Source organism: Glycine soja, chromosome 10, assembly GCF_004193775.1.
Source record: "Glycine soja cultivar W05 chromosome 10, ASM419377v2, whole genome shotgun sequence".
NCBI lineage: Eukaryota > Viridiplantae > Streptophyta > Magnoliopsida > Fabales > Fabaceae > Glycine > Glycine soja.
In genome coordinates, this window is record NC_041011.1 from 20007858 (window position 1) to 20034682 (window position 26825).

Sequence of the window (26825 nt, forward strand, 5' to 3'; positions counted from 1 at the left end):
TGCTCCCTCTTTGATTGGAAATTTTCCTTCTCCTTTTTCCTTTGATTGGAAATTTTCCTTCTCTTCTTTTTTTTTTTTTTTTTTTTGCTTCCGAGGGTAAGGATTGGCATTCTCACCTTGGGTCAAGGTTTATGGTGAGTCACAATTTTGGCTCAAAGCTTGTAGAATGGCTAGACATGATACATGTCAGGGTTTGGTTTGGTTCAAGGATAAAAGGGATGCCCCACATTATTTCCATGACACAAATGCAAAAATGATGATTTGGAAATTTTATGCAAAACTGGTCATGCATGCACCTATGTGGACGCTCAAGTGTCAAATTTTTATGGTCATGTGATGCTAGGGCTCAGGATTCATTTCCTCTATTTTAAATCAACCCAATGTTTCCAAAATATGTTCTTTTATCAATTTGTGCATTCATCCGAGTCCATTTCGGGCGTCTAGGAAAATTTTCACAGCATTCACCCTTCAGGTGTACACACACATTTTCCAAAAATTAGTGAATTTTTTCAAAGAAAAGTTGGAAATCATCTCTTTTCATAAGCATGTCGGTTTTTCAGCTAGACAACTTATTTTTCTTTTTCCATCTTTTTTCTTACTTGCTTTCTTTTTCCTTATTTGTTCTCTTTTTCTTTACTTGCTCTTTTTTTTTCTCATTTGCTCTCTTTTCCCTTTCATTTTTTTCTTTTCTATTTTTATTTTTATCATGATTTTTGTTTGTTTTACATATATATTTTTGGACGATGTTCCTAAACGAAGAATTCTACACGGTTCCAGAATTTCAAACAACATCGATAGTAATGATATATAAACACTAACGAACAATCCAAACAAAAATGTATGCGCTGTACAAATGACAATCGAAACAACAAAAACAAACATTAGTCTCTCAAGTCAAAACAATAACATAGCATAAAAATGATAAAAGAAATACGAAAGAAAAACATGAATCTGGGGATCTCCCAGTCATGTATCTCCACTCCCTCCCAAGAAGTCAAGCAAATCGGCCATCTCCTCGTCCTCGTGGGCCTCTTCTCCATCGCCGGGAGCTTCTGGGGGTGCCTCTCCGGCTTGGGCCTTGGGCCAATCTCTGGGCCATGCAACCTCTGCCCTGAACTCGTCTGGAGTAGGGCATGAAAAAGAAGCAAAGCCCTGGCTCTGCATGCTGAGGCTCATTTGGTACAGACAATCATGGGTCTGTACATGTGCTCGGTGGTTGGCCGCCTGCTGGCGAACCAAATGCCGTAAATACTGCTCCATGTCAAATGCCCCAGCCTGGCCAGCCTGATGAGGTGGTGGTGGCGCGCCTGCAGCCTGTGGAGCATCACCCTGAGCCTGTCTCTGGGTACAGTACTTCTCAATAAAAGCCTGGGTGATGGGCGGCCGAATTACCTTGGTAGGTGCAACGGGGACTCCGAATGACTGGCAGAGTCCTGTGATCAGCGAGGGAAATCCCAGGGCCCTGTTGGACTTATCTGGGTCCAAAGGGTGCCTAGTAGGCGCCATACCTGCAAAAATATAGATGGCATCAGCGATCAACTGAGCCACATGGATGCTCATCCGTGTCAGGATGGCATACACCAGCTGACACTTCGGCATGGGGAGGTCGGAATTATGATCGGTGGGCAGGATGTTGCTGAGCAGCAGAGTCATCCATATCTGAGTCAGGGTGGTCATGTTGGTGCGCATGATTCGCACTCGCCTCCCTGCAGCAGTCCGGGCAAAATCCTGCCCCGGTATACATAGTAGCTGGGCGATGGCCTCCTCATCGAACCCATCAGACCGGTTCCTCCTCTGGCCATACTCACATTCCTGGCCCTCTTCCAACACCAACGGATATCCCAGGAGCTGGCCGATAGCGTCGACATCAAACGGGATCCACTGACCCCTTACCCAGGATCTCATGTCACGCACGCCCTCCCCTGTTGGCCAAGCATTGGCATAAAACTCAAGGACTATTTCTGGATCGAGCTTGGCCATGGGAGTAACCAGTGATGTCCACCGCCGGCGCCCTATTTCCTCCTGGAAATCAGTATACTCGTCATCCCTGAGCTGGACGCGTCGCTCCCGGAGAAACGACCATCCCTTGATGGCCTCGAAGCGCTGCTGGTGTACCGCGCTCCTAAAACGGTGACTGTCATACTCCGGAGCGGAACTAGTTCCTTCGACCGCCTTGTCCTTCCTGGACCTCTTTGAGGCAAGCTTCCTCGGGGCCATTTCCTGCGAAGGCAAACATTTGGAAAGTTAGTTTTACCAAGAAATGCTACTCTTAAAACAAAAATGGCATACAACCTCCTCCAATAAACACAAACATCAATGTAAATTTAGAGCAAACTTATGCACATACTTCTTTACGAACGTTCACTTGCACAAGACATTCTTATAACTAAGAAAAATGCACCCATGTACAATCAAGGCACCTTCGTTACCTAGATTATTTATATGTACTTCCAAGGTGTATTTTCTACCTACATCACATGCACTTCCTTGGCTAAATTTACATACATGCATACTCAAAGCATTTGGGGTACCAAAAATTGCACATGTGCACATTCTGGTATTTCTAATACTTATGCATATACAAACTTTGTGATGAATCTTGACTATCTACACAAGAAGGTGATACATTTCATGCTTTACTCAAGTGTTTTTGCTACCTAAAGCCGCATGCAAATTCAAGTATATTTTCTTTTGCTGACTAAAATTGTATTCAAATTAAAAGGTATTCTTGTAAGGTATTTTCTTTACATAACATGCAACATATTTATATATATTTTTTTTGTGAGACATTTTGACTACCAAAAATTACATGTACATACATCCAAGTATTTTGCTACCACACCCAAAGTGTAAATTGCCAAAGGTATTTTGCTACCTATTCTAAACCTACACGTTTATGATGAGCAAAATTCCTAAACATCTAGGCGTAGGGAAACTATTGTAGCGTGGCCCATAGCTGATTGCTGGCCAAAAAGGGTAACTTTACCCAATATGCACCTCTTCTTGTGTTCTTTTGCATAAAAACTTTGGTTCCTAGGCCTAGGACATATGTGGGGCAATTATTCTAGCCTTTTTTTGGGAATGAATGCATGTCCCAAAAAATAGAAAATTTGTGCAAACCAAAATGCCCCATGGGTTGTTTCCTTACAAAGTCACGCGCTAATGCCATTGAGGCATTTCACCGAACACTTGGTGGGCGCGCGTTTAGGCATCAATAGCAAGAGAACGGGGACAATGTGGCATGCCCCATTGCTTCAAAATGCATTATAGGCCTAGGGCCATCCCATACAAACCCCCAATTCAACCTAATCAAGCAAGAAAACAAACCAAAATTGCCCCACATATTTGAGCACATTCCCACAATTCAGAGCACTAAAAGGAGATCAAAATACACCAATGAAAAGCTAGAAAGCTTAGGGATGGAACACTTACTTGTTGGTGATGAACAAAAGCGCAAAACGGAATCAAAAAATGCGAAAAATGATGACCCTAGGGCTGCAAACTCGTCAATCCCATGGGTATGGCTTTTGAAAGGGGGGAAAAGAAGTTTTTGAATGCAAAAACGTCCCCCCTTTCGTCATTCTTATAATTTGGTGCAGGGGTGGCTCGCCCAGGCGAGCTCAGCTCGCCCAGGCGAGCTAACCTGCATTTTTTTTTTTTTGAGGGGAACATTAACCATGTCCCCTCCTTCCTCATGGATTAGCGTCTTGCCTAACTTGAACTTACTTAGAATTAGGCGTTGATTACTTATTTTTACTTTTTAAAACAAACAAATAGTAAAAGAAAACTGCGAATACAAAGGATACGGGGCTGCCTTGCAGCGACGTTCTCTGCTTGTCTAGCGCAGAGAAAAGGCAACGATCAGTCGGTCGTGACCCCATCCCCACTTGCATCTGTTCCTAAGTACCTGCAAGTAATAAACAAACAGGTTCGGCCAATCTTGACCGCGTCATTGTCTTACCTTGATTGGTTTCTGCTGTCCACATTTGGTCCTTACCCCGGAAGGTAGCTCAAGATGATCCTACCCCTGTTTTACCACAACAATATGCATGCGCATGCGTATGCATGAATGTTTTCAAACGCAGCAAATTTTAGCAAAAGTTGGTTTAGGTTCAATTTTAATTAAGCGCTTGGGGCATCCCATGAACTGAGCGGAAGGGCTCAGGTGATCACAAATCAACGCAAGGTTTGAAACCAATGTGAGGACTAAAGCCTCGAATCCACGTTCATTTCTTTGAAAGATTGTAACGAAAGATACAGCAGACGGGAAATCCCTGGGGGAAATCCAGAAAACGCATAAAGATAAAGAACATGCAGCGACATCCTTAATTGCCCCAGATCCTAAGCGTAATATCGCTTGACGACATCAGAATTCACGGGTGAAGGTAGCTCTTCGCCATCCATGTTGGTAAGCACCAAGGCTCCTCCGGAAAAAGCCCTCTTCACAACAAAAGGCCCTTCGTAGTTCGGGGCCCATTTCCCTCGATTGTCCTTGACAGCATGGGACATTTTCTTTAGCACAAGGTCTCCCTCATGGAACTTGCGCAAGCGTACTTTCTTGTCGAATGCACTCTTCATTCTTTGCTGGTACACCCGCCCATGACTCATGGCCGTTAAGCGCTTACCCTCAATGAGGTTGAGCTGGTCATAGCGCGTTTGAGCCCACTCTGATTCCTTTAATCCGGATTCTGCCATGATCCTTAATGACGGGACTTCCACCTCAAACGGTAACACAGCCTCCATCCCATATACCAATGAGAACGGCGTTGCCCCAGTTGACGTTCGCACTGAAGTTCGGTAACCGTGTAATGCGAATGGGAGCGTTTCGTGCCAATCCTTGTATGACACGGTCATCTTTTGGATAATCTTTTTGATATTCTTATTGGCCGCTTCCATGGCTCCATTCATCTTTGGCCGGTAGGGTGTGGAATTGTGATGCTGGATTTTAAACTCCTCGCACATTTCCCCCATCATCTTGTTATTCAGGTTGGTGCCGTTGTCTGTGATAATCTTCCATGGCAAACCATATCAGCAGATGATCTCTTTCTTAATGAACCTGACCACTACACCCCTCGTGACACTGGTATAGGAAGCCGCCTCGACCCACTTGGTGAAATAATCTATCGCTACGAGGATGAAGCGATGACCATTCGAGGCTTTGGGCTCAATGGCCCCGATGACATCTATTCCCCACATGGAGAAAGGCCAAGGGGCGGACATGACATTCAGAGGATGTGGTGGGGCATTGACATTATCTGCGAACGCTTGACATTTATGGCATTTCCTCACATGGACACAACAATCACTTTCCATGGTAAGCCAGTAATAACTTGCTCTTAGGATCTTCCTGGCCATAGCATGCCCATTGGCGTGTGTTCCAAACGAGCCCTCATGGACTTCCTCGATCATGTGATTTGCCTCCCTGGCATCCACACACCGCAGGAGTGTCATGTCGCGATTTCTCTTATACAGTATGCTTCCACTCATGAAGAAACCGGCTGCCAACCTTCTCAATGTCCTCTTATCATTGTCGGCAATCTCTGGCGGGTATTCTTTGCTTACGACATATCGCTTGATGTCGAAATACCAAGGCTTTCCGTCCCGTTCCTCTTCTACTTGGCAACAATGCACGGGTTTGCCACGACACCAAAATTCAATGTAGGGTAGATCCCCGTGCGGCGTTAGCTGGAACATAGACGCCAAAGTAGCAAGTGCATCCGCCATTTGATTTTCCTCGCGGGGAACATGATGGAAGGAGATCTCATCGAAGGTCTTAGCCAATTCCTTGATATAGGCTTTGTAGGGTATCAGCTTGGGATCTCTAGTTTCCCATTCCCCTCTCAGCTGATGGATTACCAATGCCGAGTCGCCGTACACCTTGAGTAGTTTGACATTGGAGTCAATCGCTGCCTGGACGGCTAAGGCACATGCTTCATATTCGGCCTTGTTGTTGGTGCAGTCGAATCCTAGCCTGGCTGTGAAGGGTACACATTGATTATCCGGAGAGACCAATACTGCCCCAACGCCATGACCTAGAATGTTTGACGCTCCGTCAAACCATACGGTCCATTTGTCCCGATCTTCGTCCAATTTTTCCTCAAACAAGGCCATGATGTCCTCATCCGGGAATTCAGGATGCATGGGCTGATAGTCGTTAAGAGGCTGTTGAGCCAAATATTCTGCTAAGGCGCTTCCTTTTATCGCCTTTTGGGTGACGTAGACTATATCAAACTCGGATAGCAGGACTTGCCACCGGGCGATTCGTCCCGTGAGAGCTGGCTTTTCAAAGATATACTTAACCAGGTCCATCTTGGATATCAACCAGGTAGTATGGCTCAGCATGTACTGCCTTAGGCGATGGGATGCCCATACTAAAGCACAACACGTTCTTTCAAGCAAGGAGTAATTCATCTCACAGGTCGTGAACTTCTTACTTAGGTAGTAAACAGCGCGCTCTTTCTTCCCGGATTCATCATGTTGCCCCAGCATATACCCCACGGACTCGTCCAAGATTGTCATGTACAAAATGAGAGGCCTTCCAGGTACTGGTGGCATAAGCACGGGAGGATTCATAAGGCACTTCTTGATCCTTCCAAAAGCTTCTTGGCAATCCTCATTCCAGCGATCAGTTTGGTTTTTGCGTAAGAGCTTGAACAACGGCTCACAAATGGCGGTGAGCTGCGATATGAATCTGGCAATATAATTCAAGCGTCCCAGGAAACCTCGGACTTGCCTCTCTGTACGGGGTTCTGGCATCTCAAGGATAGCCTTCACCTTTTCGGGGTCTACCTCTATCCCTTCCCGCGATGCTTCTCTTCATATCCGCCTGAGTGGGCTTATAGCCTAAACCATACTTCCCACGATTTCCTTTGGCATTTATCAGGCTAGTTATGCCACCGTTGTCTTTGCCTAAACCCATTCCGGGTTCGTAACCGTTCCCTAACATAACTCGGGCCATCATTACTGCTGCATCGGATAGACAAGGCTGCCCAGAGAAGGAATCCACGGAGGAAATGCTAACCACTTCAAAAGACTGGAAAGCGGTTTCTAACGATTCTTCTGCGGCTTCCACATAAGGCATAGAGGATGGGCAGCTCACCAAGATGTCTTCCTCGCCTAACACGATGACCAAATGCCCCTCCACTACGAATTTCAACTTTTGGTGGAGTGTAGAGGGCACAACTCCCACTGAGTGGATCCACGGGCGCCCCAACAGACAGCTGTAGGGGGGGTTAATATCCATTATTTGGAAGGTGACTTGATAGGTGTGAGGGCCTATTTGTACTGGGAGATCGATCTCTCCCCTAACCTCTCGGCGAGTGCCGTCGAAGGCACGAACCACCATTGAACTTGGCTTTAAGTGGGAAGCATTGAATGGTAATTTCTCCAAAGTGCTCTTAGGCATCACGTTTAAACTGGAACCATTATCGATGAGCACCTTGGCTACGATATGGTCCATACACTTGACTGATACATGTAAAGCCTTATTATGCCCTCTCCCCTCGGCGGGGATTTCTTCTTCGGTGAAGGCAAGATAGTTGTTGGCAGTGATATTGTTGACCAGCCCTCCGAAACCTTATACCGAGATATCTTGGGCCACATGGGCCTCGTCAGAACTTTTACTAGCAGAGCCCGATGAGGCTCAGAGCTCATAAGTAACTCCAACAGCGAGACCCTAGCCGGGGTTTTTTTGAGCTATTCGATAACCTTGAATTCGCTCTGCTGAATTATACGGAGGAACTCGCTGGCTTCCTTTAGCGACACCTCCTTTTTACCATCCTTTTTCTCCGGGAGGCCCTTTGCCGGAATATCTTTATTCGAAGCGTGGGGTGCTTCGCCATCTTGTTCCTCCACCACTTTTCCTTTTCCTTTGATGTCCGCGGGTTGGACTGGTAGGTCCGGAGGTGCGAACATACGGCCACTACGGGTCACACCACTCAGTCCCGTGATATTTGTTACTTTAGCTGACAACGAGCTGACGTCGGTGGCTTCTTCTTCCTTCTCCCTCGGAGGTGTATATCTCCATGGTACTGCGTGGCTACTTTGGTATGGGAAAGGAACAGGTTTGGCTGCTAAGGGGTGTCCGGGCTTTTGCGAAGCTGCGCTTTTAGTGAAGTATATCACCAAGGGTTTGGGCTTCGCAACACTGCTCCCATCCGTGGACTGCATGCATATATGCTGCTCTTCTTTTCCTTCACTGCCGACTTCCAGTCGACTTTCATCTATCATCCGCTGTAACAACTCCTCTACTCCCAAACACGTCTCCATGTCATGCAGCTCGCCGGAATGTAGCAAACAGGAATCCTCCTTACACCCACTATGGGGAATCACACCTCCCTTTTGTAGGGCCTCGAAGATAAACCTCCTAGGGGTTGCCACATCCCTTAAAGGTTTAGACTTGCGCGGTCTATCGGACTCAACGGCGTTAATTGCTCCCCCTCCATGATTGGCGAGCGGGTTGGTTGTCACATTGGGCCGATCCTCTTGGAAAGTCAGCCATCCAGCATCCATTAAATGTTGGACCTTGTATTTAAGGGCCAAGCATTTTTCAAAAGAATGCCCCGGGACACCCCCATGGTACTTGCAAGTTGCGTTAGGGTCATACCACTTCGGGAAAGGGGGTTCGAGGACCCTTCCGGGAGTTACCACGGCCAAATGATTGGCGATGAGGGATGGCAAAAGGTCTTCGTACGTCATTGGGAGTGGGGTGAATTCCAGAAATGGCCTCGGAGGGAAGTTCCTTGTCGTGTTGGAATTACCGGCCGGGCGAGTCGTGTTCGGAGTTGGAACTTGGGGAGCTTCCCTCTGGGCGGGTGCCTTAGGCTGCACGGGTGTTGAGCTAGAGGCATTCCCGGTATGAGCCGAGAAGCTCGGGTGATGTTGCGTGTACTGATGGGTACCATGAGGCGTTTGCTGGGGTTTGACCCACGCGGGTGTTGAAAAGACGGCATGGGCATCTCCTTCCTTGCTTTTTGCCCCTGTTGCCCCGATTCTTTTGGCATTCGCACTCGTGGAGGAAACGTAATCAAACTTTCCTCTTTTCAGTCCTACCTCGATTCTTTCCCCGGTGAATACTAGATCCGCGAAGCTGGACGACATGTAACCTACTAGCTTCTCATAGTAGAACACTGGTAGAGTGTCTACCATCATGGTGATCATCTCTCTCTCAACCATGGGAGGAGCTACTTGTGCCGCCAAATCTCTCCACCGCTGCGCATATTCTTTAAAGGTTTCACCCTCTTTCTTGAACATATTCTGCAGTTGAGTGCGGTCGGGAGCCATATCAGAATTGTACTGATATTGCCTTAGGAAGGCAGTAATCAGATCCTTCCAAGTACGGATACGGGAAGCTTCCAAATTAGTGTACCACACTACCGCGGCTCCGGCCAAGCTATCTTGAAAGAAGTGTATTAATAGCTTCTCATCCTTAGAGTGTGCGCCCATCTTGCGGCAGTACATTTTGAGATGGTTTTTGGGACAAGTCGTCCCTTTATACTTGTCGAAGTCCGGCACTTTGAACTTCGAGGGAATAACAACATCGGGTACTAAGCAAAGATCCGTCATGTCTGCGAACGGATAATCCCCAAATCCTTCCACGGCCCTCAATCTTTCCTCAAGGAGATCGAGCTTCCTCCTTTCTTCAGTTGTCGGGGATGGTCCTTCCGTGGACAAAACTATTGGTGGTGCCGCGATGTTGGGTTGAGGCAACGTGCCTGGTGCCGGCCCTTCGGGGATCGGGGGATAGAACTCGACATCCCTTCGAGCATAGTCTTGAGGGTCTTTGTGGACTTCGTCGGGCTGTTGAAGAGGCTCTCTTTCAAGGATGGGAGAAGCAATGTGGCCCACATCTTCTTGCAAGACGGGTGGTGAGTAGTTGGGCGGCAATCCATAAGGGTAAGCCGCTCGGTTGTATCCCAGGTGAGGGCTGCCATCGTGCCCCAGTGTGTCCCTTCCCTGTCCTACTATGTTTGAGGGAGGATGGTGCGCAGTTGCCAAGAGAGTCGGGTCTGCTTCGGCAGCCGAACTGACAGCGGCAGTGGTGGCCGCGTTCTTCTCCATGAGCTGCCTCATACCTAACATGGCCTCCATCATGGAGGCCATTTGTTCTTTCAGAGCCGACATGTCGGCTTTCATCTGTTCCTGTGTCTCCTCTTGATCACCCATCGTTCTAGATTTGGATTTGGTGCGATAGGGATGCCTTGTGGCGCGTTTAGTTATGGTGTTTTTTCCCTAAAAAACCAAACGTGAGGAGTGGGTAAAGAAAGAAAGAATGCATGGTAGAGATGAAATGCAGGAGTGATTTGATTTGCACAAGCTTTTTGGAGTAGAAACATGGGACAAACTCATTTTATTTCAAAAAGAAAGTCGTATCTAGTCAAGGTCTGAGAGACCATACAAGTTTCCTAACGATTTCTAATTATGTGGGCCATTAAGTCTATCATATGCTGACAATAGCCGAGAAGCCCATGAATCTCTTCGGGGGTGGAGTAGGTGTCCGCCATTGCCTTGGCCTTCACTAACAAGCAGGGAAGTTCTTGACTCCCGTTCAAGGTAAGAGCAAACCGATCCATCCACATGGTTGCCTCTTGGTGTAAAGAGTCGATCACCCTTCCTCTAGCCTCTTTTTCTGCGTATACTTAAGCATACTCGTCCGCAATCCTATGCTCGTGGGCCGTGGCTAGCCCTAACTCTTCTTGGTACTTGGCGATGATAGCTAGCATGTTGGTCTCCGTCTCGCATAAACGCTGAGACAAGCTTCTTTTGGACCTTGAACAAGCAACTAACTCTTCTTTCAGAACCATGCTATGTGCTCGCGACTGGTCCCTCTCTGCCCTTCGCAGCTTGAGTTCACTATTGCTACCCCATAGAGCTCCGCGAAATTTATTCCGGCCATACTCTTCCTTGCGAGCCCTCTTGGTCTCTTGTTCAAGGGCTCTTGCAGTAATTGCATTCTCTTCCCGTAACCCGGCACACTCCTTCCGAATGTGTGTAGCGGCCAACTTGAACTTCTCCTTGGCAAGTTTCGCCTTTCCTAACTCGCTTTTGAGAGCTTGGACTTCTTCGTCTTCTTCCGGTGCCTCAAAACTCTCTTCGCTGACGACTTTTAACTTGGCGAGCCAATCTAAACCTCGTATATGAACTTTCAGCCATTCATGGTAGCCACCAATGATGCCATTACGAATGCCCCTAAGCTCTTGATCTTTCCTTAACGGGGTTTCGCATGCCTTGTGGATTCTTTGTATAGCCTTGAAATTTTGTGCGCCGAAATCCCTTACAAGGAAAGGAGACATGCTTTCTTCCGTCGGTGCTCCCCTCATGGGGTACCCTAGTTGTCTTATAGCGAGCGCGGGATTGTAGTTAATACAACCCCTCGTTCCTACCAGCAGAATGTTTGGGTATCCTCCACATGAGAAAAGGACTCCTTCTTTTCCTTCCTTCCATCGGGGGAACCAACTGATTGTTCTACCTCCTATCCCAGCCAAAAGCTGGTCCCAATCTATTCTCCTCTTTTCAGTACACGAGCGATGGCTCAGGAGCGGACATGGATGCCTTGTGTCTTGTTGGAACAAGTGCGAAACCAACCAAACACAGAGGGCGGGCAAGCAACAGATGATCCGTGCGCTACTCTTTTCGCACCTTCGGTCAAATGTGTCAAATAGATCTGCCAAGACAGCTACCACCGGACTTTCCTTGCTATGGTGGTATGCAAGGAAAGCGTCGATTGCTGCTAGGTCCACCAAACCATCCACGTTTGGAAAGAGGACGATCCCAAAAATTAGCAAAGCCAACACATCCATAAACGGGACCCAATCTCCTTGATTGGCCATACCCCTCGCCTTGTCTTCTAGGTACCCCCGTGGTAGGCCCGCTATGCCATTCCGAGTCTGTTTTATGCGGTCCAAACCTCTTGCTGAATCCTTGACCACAGTTGCAATTCTGCTCAAAGAGGGGAGACACCCGGAGGAAAGGTATGGTTTTCTTCCCCCGAGAGGACATCCTAGAATTTCCTCAATTTCTTCAATGGTTGGTACTAATTGGAAGTCTCCGAATGTGAAGCACCTCAAAGGCTGGTCGTAGTATTGGGTGAGTGATGCAATGGCTTCTATGGACACCTCTGCTATGGTCAACTCTAAGATTTTTCCGTAAGTCTTGCAGAAGGCTTGCATTTGGAGAGGTTTCATCAGCCGCCCTAATTCCTTGATGCTGGTGGTATCTAGGCTTTTAACCTTGACTTGGTAGAACCTCTTGCCGGTTTGATTTGTTCCCATGCTTACTAAAGTGAGACAAAAGCTGGTGCAAATCAAAACTCCGATATCTCATGGGTGGGATGGATGAATGCATGATGGAATGCATATGACACAGATGCAATCTAGGAATGCGGGGGCCCGAGGAACTGTCTCCTTCTTAGATACAACGTCTAGGGGTAGCAAAGTGCCCCAACATACGTTTTTAAGAAGGCGACACGGACCCTCCGTTGGTTTGTTTACAGAAGGGATCAAGACAGAACCCATATGCGATGCCTAAAAGACACAATGCGGGAATGTACATAGTATGACAATATTCACTGAACATAAGCAACAGGGGTATATGATACTTATGCATGGCAGTTGTGAAAAATGGCACGCAGCGTGTTTGCTCCGTGCCCCTATTTAAGGGACTTATAAGGGAGAGAACTAACTAGGCATTTAGCAATAATCCCCAAGGTAGTCATATCTCTCTTGATGGTTTCTAGAGGTATCATCCCCTTCGAAAAACATATTGCAGCAGTAGGGACTACTAGCAACAATAAGTTTTCAAAGAGAAAAGCTCTAGATAAGGGTTCACTGTAATCAAGCAAGTCGGAGACCTAGCATGATCACAGATTCACCTCCACTCCTTATGTTCCCACAAACCCGGGTATAGGGCCCTTTTTCACTCACAATGTGTGCAAATAGTGTTGGTGTTTGTGTGCATCAAATGAATAAATATTTACTTCATGCATACATTTTAAAACGCACTAAAAGCAACAAAGAGTTTATATACACAAGAACATAATGAAGGGAAACCAAACAAGGGGTAAGTCACGGTAAAACATTGCACAAGATTAAATGGCCTAACTCTCTAAAAACAGTCCCCAGTGGAGTCGCCAACTGTCGCAACCTACCCTTCGGCGAGAGGGCGACGCGTGACTCGCGGGATGCGTGCTCCACGAAAGGAATACGCGCGGAGTCGCCACCAACATTTATTTGAGGAAAACGTCGGAAAAACTGGAAAAGACGCGATCTACGAACTTTTAAGCGAAAGGTTCGGGAGTTGTATTTACGCACGGGGAAGGTATTAGCACCCCACACGCCCGTCCCAAGGGACGGCAGCCTTTAATCGAATGTGCAAACGTGACTTTGATTTTTATGTTCCCTTTTTATGTCTTTATATCCTTTATACCCTTTTTATATTTTTTTCTTTTTTGTGGTCGACAAGGGTGTTTCCCTTTGCTCCTACGTATTCCTCAATTTGGGATGAGAAAATCAGACCTACGTAGTTCTTTCTTATCAAGTGATTTTTTTTACTTAAGAGGTGATCATTTTAAGGCGTTGGACCTTAAAAATGACCCATTTTACTTAGTAAGAAATTGAAATGACAAACTTCAAAAACCTATTTTTGTGGACGAGCTTGACTAGGCGAGTTGATTTTAGCCTTAGTTTCACCTTAGTTATTAGTCAATTCAATTAAGAATGAGAAATCCCAAAGAGAAAATGTCCGATTGATTTTCCGCTTTATTTTACTAAAAGGTATATTTTTGTTATTATATTATTATTTTATCTCTTTTTGATTTCCAACGTGGTTACGGCACGACCGAACGATCGGAATTTATTTTAACCGAAGTTAACGGATAATACAATCCAAACGTTCGGTGGAAATTTATTTTATTTTTAAGTTAAGCGAGAAATGACTTAAGTAAAATGGCTTAAGCACGTCAAAATGGGGTATAAAAAGTAAATGGAATGAGAATAAAAATACACAAAACACAATGTGGACCACCACGGGTACATAGAATGAATCGAAAAGCTTGGTTCAAGGTACTTACCCGTTGAAGATCGAAGAATGATGAAGAACGAATGAAGAACGTCGAAGAACGGTTGAAACCTTTGCAAAATTCCTCACGGAAAATGTTACGGAAATGTTTCGGAAGCGCCTCGGCTTAGATTTTCTTCACGGAAACAATTTTTCCAAGCAAATTCGAAAGAGAGAGAAGTGCCTAAGGGGCTGAACCCTTTTCTTCTTCACTTCCTCCCCTATTTATAGCAAAATAGGGGAGGTGCTTGCCGCCCAGCTCGCCCAGGCGAGCCAGGTTACTTCCTCCAGAAGCAACAGCCTTCTGGAGGAATCTTCTGGAGGGCCCAAGTGGGCCTGGGTGCTATTTGCACCCCCATTTTTACTAAGTACACCCCCTTCTGCTTTTTTTGGTGATTCTTTTTTCGTAAAGTTACGGAAACTTACGAATTTCGTAACGATACTTGTTTTCTTTCCGTAATGTTACGGAACCTTGCGGATTACATGATCATCCCCTTTTTGAATTACGGAATGTTACGGAACCTCACTTAATTATGCAACGATGCTTCCATTTGATTTCCGGTGTGTCACGGAAACTTACGGATTGTGCATCAATATTTTTTTGGTTTTCCGGCATGTCCTGGAATTTCACAAATTGCCTAATGATGGGTGCCAAGCACCTCACAAGGACCAAAGAAAAGTCGTATGTCATCAAGCAAAGGTCCCCGGACGAAATTAGGGTATGACAAAGTGCACAGCGGAAATTAAAAGAGTAGGGAAGAAGGAGACAAACACACAAGAGTTTTTATACTGGTTCGACAACAACCTGTGCCTACATCCAGTCCCCAAGGGATGTACCCTCCACAAGGGATGTACCCTCCCTTGTTCTCTTTGAACAACCTAGTGGATGTACCCTCCACTAGAACTGATCCACAAGAGATGTACCCTCTCTTGTTCTTAGTCAACAACCCAAGTAGATGTACCCTTTACTTGTACCACAAAGGATGTACCCTCCAATGTGTTAAGGCAAAGTTCTCAGGCGGTTAGTCCTTCGAAACTTTGTGAAGGGGGAAACAAAAGAATTCTCAAGCGGTTAGTCCTTTGAAATCTTTTGTTTATGGGAAAGGGAAGAATCAAAATAATTCTCAGACTGTGTCTTATTGAATTCTTTGACAAGGGAGAAGGGAGACACAAAAGAATTCAGGCGGTTAGTCCTTCGTTCTTTTGGAAAAGGGAGAAGAGAGACACAAAAAGAATTCAGGCGGTTAGTCCTTGGCAAATTCTTTTTGGCAAAGGGAGAATGGAATGAAAGAGATGAATAACACAAGTTTTTGAACAAAGAACTTTTCTTTGAAGAGAAAGTTTTGAACAAAAACTTTTAGAAAGATGAAGAGAAGATGAAATAGAAAAACTGTTGAAAGAGATGAAAGAAAATATTGAAAGATGATTAAAAGAGATGATTGAGATGAATGTAATTGTTGTGTCTTTTGTTTCATGCCACGGTCACATATTTATAGTTTCTTGATGACTCAAGTCAAAACTTGTAAGAAATGACTTTTGAAAGAATCTTCAGAAACAAGTCACTTGAAGAAATGTGACTTTTGGAAATGAATTTTTCGAAAACAGTCATTGGTAATCGATTACCATAAAGGTGTAATCGATTACACATCAACAAATGTGACTCTTTATTTTAAATTTTGAAAATCTTAACATTTTAAAACCACTGGTAATCGATTACTATAATCTGGTAATCGATTACCAGAGAGTAAAACTCTCTGGTAATGATTTTGTAAAAAACTTCTTGTGCTACTCAATGTTTGAAAAACTTTTTAATACTTATCTTGATTAAGTCTTCTCTTGATTATTGAATCTTTGAGTCTTGAATCTTGATCTTGATTATTCTTGAATCTTGAACCTTGAATCTTGATTCTTGATTCTTGAAATCAAATTTGCTCTTAATCCTTGAAGTGTTCTTGACTCAATCTTGAATGTTATCATCTTTGTTATCATGAAGTGATCTTGACTTTTGAGCTTTTTTTCATTATCTTTGTCATCATCAAAACTCCTTGAATCAATCTTGATTCATCATGAAGCTTGTTTCTACAGTTTATACAAGAAAATAAAAGGAAACCGATTGAAAGGGAAATCATAACAATTGCACAAAAGATTAATAGGCCTAACTATCAAAAAACAGTCCCCAGTGGAGTCGCCAACTGTCGCAACCTACCTTTTGACGAGAGGGCGACGCGAGGGCTCACGGGTGCATCTTCCAAGGGAGAAAGGCACGCGGAGTCTCCACCAACGTTTATTCGAGGAAAACATCGAAAAAACCAAAAAGGTGTGGTCTACGAACTTTAATCGTGAAAGGTTCAGGAGTTTTTTTTTTATGCACGGGGAAGGTATTTGCTCCCCACGTGTCTGTCACAAGGGACGACAACTATTAGTCGATGAATACGACTAACTTTTGTGTATAAAACTTGTGTATATTGTATCAAACTTCTCCAATTTATAGTTGTTCTATAATATTATAAGTACTTTATGTTAAATATAGGTAATAGATAATTTATACTTTTGTTTTGTGTGTTTAATAATCAATTTCTCTCAATTTTAGGCTGATTAGGAAAATTGGCAAAAGTGTTGTTTTCACCTTTTCGCTAAGCCAATCTACTGGCTTAGCGAGCATTCGCTAAGCGCGACATTCAGTGGCTAAGCGCAAGGAAGAATCCAGAAGAAGATGAGCTGTCAAGTTCACTAAGCGCACCACTCCAGGTCATCGAGCGCACCACTTCAGCTCATCCGCTAAGCGAAACAAGCGTGCTAAGCGATCTAGATCTGCGCTAAGCGCACGAGCACGAACAAGGCCACCTATTTAAGCCTGAAATCATATTTGCAAGGGGAGTTTGGCATTTTTCTTGAAGAAACCTTTGCATGCATAAGAGTCTAGCCTTGGCTTGAAGCTTTTTCCTGTTTAGGAAGTTCTAGAGAGAGAAAGGTCCAAGTTCTAGAGAGTTCTGAGAGATTTTGCTGTGTGAAGATTTGCAGAGATGCGAGTTCGAAGCAGAAGCCGTTCTGAGAGCTTGAGATGAGTTTCTGAGTGATTGTGAGATCCTAGAGGTGAAGGAGACATCCTCACCACTTGTGTTTTTGCAGTCTTTCATCTTGTTCTTCTCTTTGTTGTAAAGGAGGTTTCCAAACTATGGAAAGCTAAATCCTCTATTGGATCTTCCCTGTAGGTACCTGATGTAAATATATTTCTCTCTATGTAATGATATTTTATGTGTTCTCTGTACTATCTACTTTTCATTCCAATGTGCTTTTACCTTGATCATGTAGATGTATGCTTTGTTAGGGTCATTCAACAATGGAAACTGGTCTGATTCTAAAGTCCTTGATAGTTCGGGACTAAGTTGTTGTGCTATCATGAGGGATTTGGGTACAAGAACTTAGTTGTGTATGTGTGTCTTAATGCGGTCTTGGTTGAGTTTAGTCTTACAAGAGGAATCTGCTGATGAGGCTTGATCAGGACTAGGCAAGGCTATCATAAGGAATCGGGGTCTAGCAGTCCAGGGGAAAACATAGGAATGCATAAGCATTGTTAGATAGAGAACGTCCTTTTTAACATCAAGAACCTATGAGGAAGACCAACGCATTCTCTACTTGTTTTTACACAGTATTTCTCTTGCGTGATTTTCTTTCTTTTTGCCTAGATAGTTTAAATACCTGTTCATAACCACAGTCATATTTTCATACCAGACGCCTATTTATCGAAATAGCTTTCCAGATAACACAAGTTCCCCGAGAGTTCGATACTCGGTTCTTACCGTTTTATACTACTTGTGCAATCCGGTACACTTGCCGGTTTACGAACATCAGCCTTTAATCAACTGTGCAAATATGACTTCAAAATTTTGTATTTTCCCCTTTTTTTTGTTTTTTTAGCTTTTTATGGGCCTTTTTGTATTTTTTATCTTGTTTTGGTCGACAAGGGTCTTTCCTCACTCCTACGTATCCTTAATTGTGATGAGGAAATCAGACTACGTAGTTCTTCCAGAACTAAATGTTGGTTAAGTTGTTTTTATATTTTTTCGCAAGATATATTTTAACCGAACAAAAGTCGTTTAAGGCGTTGGACCATTAAACGATCTTTTGATTTTTGGAAAGGAGAAAATGTTAAGACGTTGGAACATTAACAATCTCTTGGTTTTGAAAGGAGAGAAACATTAAGGCGTTGGACCATTAATGATTTCTTGGTTTTTGAAAGGAGAGAAACGTTAAGGTGTTGGACCATTAACGATCTCTTGGGGTGAAAAAAGAGAAACGTTAAGGCATTGGACCATTAACGATCTCTTGGGGTGGTCGACAAAAGCGAGGTTTTTGCTTCTACGTATCCTTAATTGTGATGAGGAAATCAGACCTACGTAGTTCTTGCAAAAGAGGTAAAGTTATGTGTTGATTTTATGCTTTTGAAAGGTCCATGTTAACCAATAAAAGCAAAGAGGACCGTTTAAGGCGTTGGACCTTAGAACGGTTTCAAGTGATTTTTGTGAATAAAGCTTGATTTGTGAGTTGATTTTAGCCTTAGTTTCACCTTGGTTATTAGTCAATTCATTTAGGGAAACTTCTAAAGAAAAACGTCCGATTGATTTTTTTAATTATTTTATTCACAGATATTTTGATTATTCTATTATTATTTTGCCCCTTTTTGATTTAACCGAGGTTACTGCATGAACGATCGGTTGGATTTTATTTTAACGGTGATTAAACGAGACTACAACATAAATGATCGGTTGAAATTCATTTTATCATTTATTAGGCGAGATAACAGCTTAAATGATCGATTAAAGCTCGTTAAAAAGGGGTACAGAAAGTAAACGTAATAAAAGTGAAAGTACACAAAACAAGTAGGGACCACTAAGGGTGCATAGAATGAATTGAAAGATTCGATTTCGGGAATTTACCGGTTGAAGACCAAAGAACGAACGAAGAATCTCCACGAAATTGCTTGCGGAAACGTCTCGTAAGCGTTACGGAAGTGCCTCAGCTTGGATTTTTTCCACGAAACCAATTTTTCTCACTAATTTTGAGTGATTCCTCAATACCAGAAGGGTTGAACCCCTTCCTTCTACCCTGATTCCTCAATACCAGAAGGGTTGAACCCCTTCCTAGGCGAGCTGGGTTGCTTCCACCAGAAGCCACTGCCCTCTTTTTGGAATCTTCAGTCCAAATGAGCTAGATTGCTATTTACACCCCACTTTTCACTAAATACATCCCCATTTGTGTTTTTTTATCGATTTCTTTCTGAAATGTTGTGGAGCTTTACGGATTACGCAACGATGTCTGTTTTCCTTCTGAAACGAAGCGGATTATGCAACAATGCTTGTTTTGATTTCCAGAGTGTTGCAAAACTTTACGGATTGTGCAACGATGCTTGTTTTGAGGGTTCTGAAGGGAGCAAACAAGGTTCAAGAACCGACCGCATGTACCCCAGATGAAATTAGGGTATGACAATTCTCTTGAAAAAAATTGTGCTATTCAATATTTTGAAAAACTCTTTTAATACTTATCTTAATTGAGTCTTCTCTTGAATCTTCACTTTAATCTTGATTCTTGAAACTTGCTTTGATTGAACGACTCTTTGATTCTTATAACTTGCTTGACTCTTGATTCTTGACTTGAGTCTTTGGCATCATCGAAATAAACTTGGAAAGCATTGCTTCCACAATCTCCCCCTTTTTGATGATGACAATCCTGAAATCAAGAGAATACATGCAAGTTTTGTTCTATCGTTCACTCGTCTCTTTCTCTCTCTTTCTTTTTGAATATATGCTTAATTCAAGACTTAGTAAATATAACATCTTGATTTCTAAGATACCCATTTTCTCTCCCCCTTTGGCAACATCAAAAATGCCAAAGTGCATTGTAACATAAAATCATACACAAATGGATAAACATACAAGAAATGTATTCATACAAGAAAAAGGAGAAACTTATAAAAACATCAAAACAAGATAATAAATTATCCAAAAATCATAATAAAAGCATATGTATCAAATAAGTCATCAAACATCATATCATAAAACAAATCATTTGTCTAATTCACTAACATCTAGAAGTCCTAATTCTCTTCTAATGGTGTAGAAAGAATCTTTGGGTAGTGGTTTTGTGAAGATGTCTGCGAGTTGGTTTTTGGTATCTACAAATTCTAGAACACACTCACCTTTTAGGACATGATCTCTAAGAAAATGATGCCTAATTTCTATGTGCTTGGTTCTAGAGTGGAGGACTGGGTTCTTAGATAGATTTATGGCGCTTGTGTTGTCACATTTTATGGGAATATGGTCTAATACAATCCCATAGTTAGATAGTTGTTGTTTCATCCACAAGATCTGTGCACAACAACTACCAGTAGAGATGTACTCTGGTTCGGCTGTGGATAATGCTACACTATTTTGCTTCTTGTTGTGCCAAGAGACAAGAGCAGACCCTATGAACTGACATGTGCCACTAGTACTCTTCCTATCTGTTTTAGATCCAGCAAAATCTGAATCTGAGTATCCTATTAAATTGCATAAAGAATTTTTAGGGTACCATAATCCTAAGTTAACTGTTCCTAAGAGATATCTTATGATTCTTTTTACCGCAATTAGATGTGAAAACTTTGGATTTGATTGAAATCTTGCACACATGTACACACTAAACATAATATCTGGCCTACTTGCAGATAAGTAAAGTAGAGATCCAATCATACCTCTATATTGTTTTTCATGAACGGGTTGACAAGACTCATCTTTGTCAAGGTAGCAACCAGTGCTCATAGGAGTAGCCAAGTGTTTTGAGTTCTCCATTCTGAATCTCTTGATGAGTTCCTTGCAACATTTTGCTTGGTTGACAAAGATCCCATCATTTGTTTGTTTGATTTGTAGTCCAAGAAAGTAATTTAACTCACCCATCATGGACATCTCAAACTCACTTTGCATGTCAATAGAAAACTCCTTGCACAAATATTCATTAGTAGATCCAAAGATTATATCATCAACATAAATTTGTACCAATAAGATATCATTATTCTTCTTCTTTATGAATAAGGTGGTATCTACCTTTCCTCGAATGAAATTCTTTTCTAATAGGAATTTACTTAATCTTTCATACCAAGCCCTAGGTGCTTGTTTTAACCCATAAGTGCTTTCTTTAATCTATAGACATGATCTAATTTTTGTGAGTCTTCAAACCCGAGAGGTTGTTCTACATATACCTCCTCTTGGATTAGACCATTTAGGAAGGCACTCTTGACATCCATTTCATATAGTTTAAAGTTCATAATAGAATCATAAGCTAAAAACATCCTAATGGCTTCTAATCTAGTTACGGGTGCAAAGGTTTCTTCATAGTCTATCCCTTCTTCTTGGTTGTACCCTTTTGCAACTAGTCTAGCTTTATTTCTAATTACTATACCATTTTCATCTAGTTTATTTCTAAATACCCATTTTGTTCCTATAATGGGGTAGTTATGTGGTTTCTCAACTAGTTCCCTAACATTATTTCTCTCAAATTGATTTAACTCTTCTTGCATAGCAACTATCCATTGATCATCTATTATGGCTTCTTTAAAGTTTTTAGGTTCTATCATAGAAACAAATGCCATGTTATTGCATAAATCTTTGAGAGAGTGTCTAGTTGTTACCCCTTTTGAGTTATCTCCGATGATATTGTCAAGAGGATGATTTCTTGAGGTTTTCCATTCTTTGGGAAGATCATCATTTTCTTGAGCTATGTCATCTTGAACATCCTTGTTTTCTTCATTTCTCTTCCTTTTTAGATTCCTTTCTTGATTTGCATATCTTCCAAAGAATCTACAATATCATCAAGAAACTCCTTTCTCAGAGAGGTAATATTAGTATCAGCAAAATAAACATGTATTGATTCCTCAATTGTCATGGTTCTTTTGTTGTATATCCTAAAAGGCTTTGCTATGTAGGGAATAACCAAGGAAGATGCCCTCATCTGCCTTAGCATCAAATTTACCTAGGCTTTCTTTACCATTGTTTAACATTTACATCCAAAAACATGTAAATGAGCAATGCTTGGTTTTCTATTGTTAAACAGTTCATATGGGGTTTTCTTAAGAATGGGTCTTATTAAGGCTTTATTCATAATATAACATGCGGTGTTGACAACTTCAGCCCAAAAATATTTTGGAAGTGGAGTGTCATTTAAAAGGGTTTTAGCTATTTCTTCTAAAGATCTATTTTTCCTTTCTACTACACCATTTTGTTGGGGTGTCCTAGGTGCAGAAAAGTTGTGTTATATGCCATGTTCATCGCAAAACATTTCAAAATCCTTGTTTTCAAATTCACCTCCATGATCACTTCTAACGGAGATGATTTTGAGACTTTTCTTGTTTTGATTGACTTTGGCAAGTCTCATAAAAGCATGAAATGCATCATTTTTGTGAGTAAGAAGTAAAGTCCAAGTATACCTAGAATAATCATCAACAATTACTAATGCATAGTAACTACCACCAAAACTCATGACTCTAGAGGGTCCAAACAAATCCATGTGCAGTAATTGTAATGGTTGAGTGGCAGAGACAATATTTTTAGATTTAAAAGATGATCTTGTTTGTTTACCTTTTCGACATGCATCACATAATTTATCTTTTTCAAACTTTAATTTTGGTAAACCAACAACTAGGTCCTTTGAGATTTATCTATTTAGATGATCCATGTTAATGTGAGCAATTCTCTTATGCCACAACCAAGGATCATTATCTTTACTTAAAAAGCATTTATCATTTTCAGATTTTTGTTTCAAATCAATCATGTAAACATTATTTTCTCTGAAACCTATATGCTCAATGTCTTTGTCATGCTCATGCTTGATAATACATTTTTAAGAATCAAAAGATACTTTATATCCTTTATCACATAATTGACTAACACTTAATAGGCTATGCTTTAAACCTTCTACAAGTAACACATTTTCAATGAGAGTAGAGGAACTCGTACCTATTTTGCCGACTCCAATGATTTTGCCTTTGTTGTTATCACCGTATGTAACATGTCCACTTTTCTTGGGGGAAATGGTTGTAAACTTGGATACATCTCCCGTCATATGCTTGGAACATCCACTGTTGATGTACCACTTCTTCCTTACAGATTCTTCCTCATTGTTCTCATGAGATTTTGACATGAGACATAAGTTGGCTTGGTCTTTATCATGATCTTGAAATGATTTTAGATTTGACCTATACCTGAAATTACTTTTGAAAAATAGAGAATTTAAAGAGGCCATCTATCTTGAAGTTGTGAAACTTTTCTCAAGATACCTGCTCTGATACAACATGTTGGATCAAGTGGCCTCGGAATAATTAAGAAGAGGGGGTTGAGTTAATTGTTAATGTGTCTTGACTAATTAAAAATTATTCTTATTAATATTACTAGATTGAATTAGGCTTTACTACTAAGTTATGAGGAAGTAAAGAACAAAAACAATAACTTAGACAAAAGTAAAGCGGAAATAAAAGTACACAGCGGAAAAGTAAAGAGTGTAGGGAAGAAGAAGACAAACACAAGATTTAAACTGGTTCGGCAACAACCCGTGCCTACGTCCAGTCCCCAAGAAACCACTGATTCTTGAGATTTCCAATAACCTTGTAAAATCCTTTACAAGCAAAGATCCATAAGGGATGTACCCTACCTTGTTCTCTTTCAACAACCAAGTGGATGTACCCTCCACTTGAATTGATCCACAAGAGATGTACCCTCTCTTGTTCTCGGTATTACAACCCAAGTAGATGTACAGTCTACTTGTACCACAAAGGATGTACCCTCCAATGTGTTAAGACAAAGAATTCTTAGGCGGTTAGTCCCTTGAATCTTTGTAAGGGGAAACAAAAGATATCTCAGGCGGTTAGTCCTTTGAAATCTTTTGTTTAAAGGGAAGAGGAAGAATCAAAAGAATTCTCAGGCGGTTAGTCCTTTGAATCTTTTGGCAAGAGGGAGAAGGAAGAATCAAAAGAATTCTCAGGTGGTTAGTCCTTTGAATTCTTCTGGAAAGAGAGAGAAGGAATGAAGAAGAAGAATAGCACAAGTTTTTGGACAATGAACTTTTCTTGAATACAGAAATTTTTGAACAAAAACTCTTAGAAGAATGTTTTGAATGAATGAAAGAAATTTGAAAGTTGTTTCTTTAAAATTCGTGTCATGGCCACATATTTATATCCATTTGATGGCTCTTGAAAAAACAAGTTAAAAGTTGTGACTCTTGGCAATTTCTTCAAAACTAGTCACTTTTTAAAAGTTGTGAGTCTTTTGAAAAACTAGTCACTTTAAAAGTTGTGACTCTTTTGAAAACTAGTCACTTAAATGTTGTGACTTTTGAAAAATCTTCAAAAACAAGTAACATTAAGAATTGTGACTTTTGGTAATTTATTTTTCAAAATAAGTCACTGGTAATCAATTACCATTATAGTGTAATCGATTACACATCAATAGATGTGACTCTTCATGTTTAAATTTGAAAATCAAAACATTTAGAAACACTGGTAATCGATTACAAGTATTGTGTAATCGATTACACAAGTTTGAAATGATTTGAAATTTTTTTATCACAAGTTGTGACTCGTGAAATTTGAAATCTAACATTTTAAAACATTGGTAATCGATTACATGATTATGGTAATCGATTATAGCTTTGTAAATCAGTTTGAAAAGAATGTTGGCTACTGGTAATCGATTACTGCCTTCTGGTAATCGATTACAGCCTTCTGGTAATCGATTACTAGAGAGTAAAACTCTTGGTAAAAGATTTTTCTTTCAAAAATTCTCTTGAACAAAATTGTGCTATTCAATATTTTGAAAAACTCTTTTAATACTTATCTTAATTGAGTCTTCTCTTGAATCTTCACTTTAATCTTGATTCTTGAAACTTGCTTTGATTGAATGACTCTTTGATTCTTGAAACTTGCTTGACTCTCGATTCTTGACTTGAGTCTTTGGCATCATCAAAATAAACTTGGAAAACATTGCTTCCACAGAGGAAACGAAGCCGAGGCGCTACCGGATTGTGACTGTGATCAATCTCTATATCGTTCTTCGTTCAGTGTTCTTCATGCGACAATCGATTAGTTTTGTTTTTAAGATTTGAATGTGATCTATGCACCCTTAGGGCCCCCCCTTGTTGTTTTGTGCATGTTCATCTCTTCCTTCTATCATCGGTAAATCTCATTCTTTGTAAAGTTCAATCTTAACCGACCACTAGCATTGTAAAGTTGTCTTTGAAAAGATTGAAAGTTAATAAACAAAACCAAGATAAAACCAACTCATAACTAACTTCTTTTTATCAAATATCACTTAAGATCGTTTCAAGGTCCAACGCCTTAACGATTCTCTCTGCTTTTCAAATTTAAAAGATCATATCAAGGTCCAACGCCTTAAACGACTTTTTGTTTGCAATTAAAATGAAATCTTTCAAAAACATAAAAATCAATTTAACACACAAAAATTCAGACTTAAAGAACTACGTAGGTCTGAATTCTTCATTGCACCTGAGGATATGTAGGAGCAAGGACAATACCCTTGTCGACCCCAAAAAATAAAAAAAAAACATAAAAAGGGAAAAGTAAATAATTTTGAAGTCACATTACGCACACTCGATTGAAGGTTGTCACCTGGTATACTAATCTGGAACCCTTATTTTCAAAATTCGCAGACCTTTTTTTTGGTTTTCTTAGCATTTTCCTCGAATAAATTTTTTAGGATATGTAGGAGTTGTCACTAGAAGGGGACTTTTGGATCCTTTTCATTAGGTTCCTATATTAGGGGGGCACATAGCAAACTCACTCTAGCTTGTTCCTTGGTCGCATCATACATCTCTTCATGGCATTGTAATGGACATATGCTTCCTGCATTATCATTTATCATATTCATGCATTGCATTTGCATGAGTCATTGCATTATCTTACATCTTCATTTAGCATGCTTTTGCTCTGCCAACTACATGCATTCTATTTTCATCGTTCGCATATTATGTTCACTCATGCATGATCCTTTGCAAAAAAAAAAAAAAGAACAAAAGAAAGTCACAATGAAGCATGGAAGTTTACACCATATTCTTAGTTACATGTGTTGGGTACCATGATGATAGCTATAAACAAACCATGTTGACATTATACACCCATTTCTCTTGAAAAATGATTGAAAATCACGTGAACATGGTACCTAATGCATTATTATCTAGGAAATGATGGTTCTTCGGGTGTCTCATGTCGATCTCATAATTACATTTGTCATTCATAGCATAAGTATGCCCTAGTCATTCATCTCTATGATATGTTGTCGAAGTATTGACAATCAAAATTTCTATTCCTTAGATTATGGGGTTGAAACAAGCACATGCTTTTAAGAAAAGGTTTTCATCAAGTCAAGGTCAAGTATGGAAGTAACTAGCTTGCAAAAGTTGGGGTAGAAGATGGATTAAGTTTACATAGCTTCTTTGGCTACTGCCAATACATGATTGAGCCAAATGATTTACAAAATTAGGGTCTGTTAATGTTAGTGTTTTATTTCCAGTTGTACTTTGACTCTGACAAGATGATGTAATGAACAATGTTATTTTAATGAAAATCTAAATTGATTCACCCTATGTTCTATTGAAGTCCTATGTAAAATTTGCAATACTTCAACAATGTATCATTCATACACATCCATGCTTATTTTTCTTTTCATGTTGGTTGCATTGCTCATTGCATTCTTTCCTTGAAATTAGAACTGTAATCATTGTAATGAATGAAATAG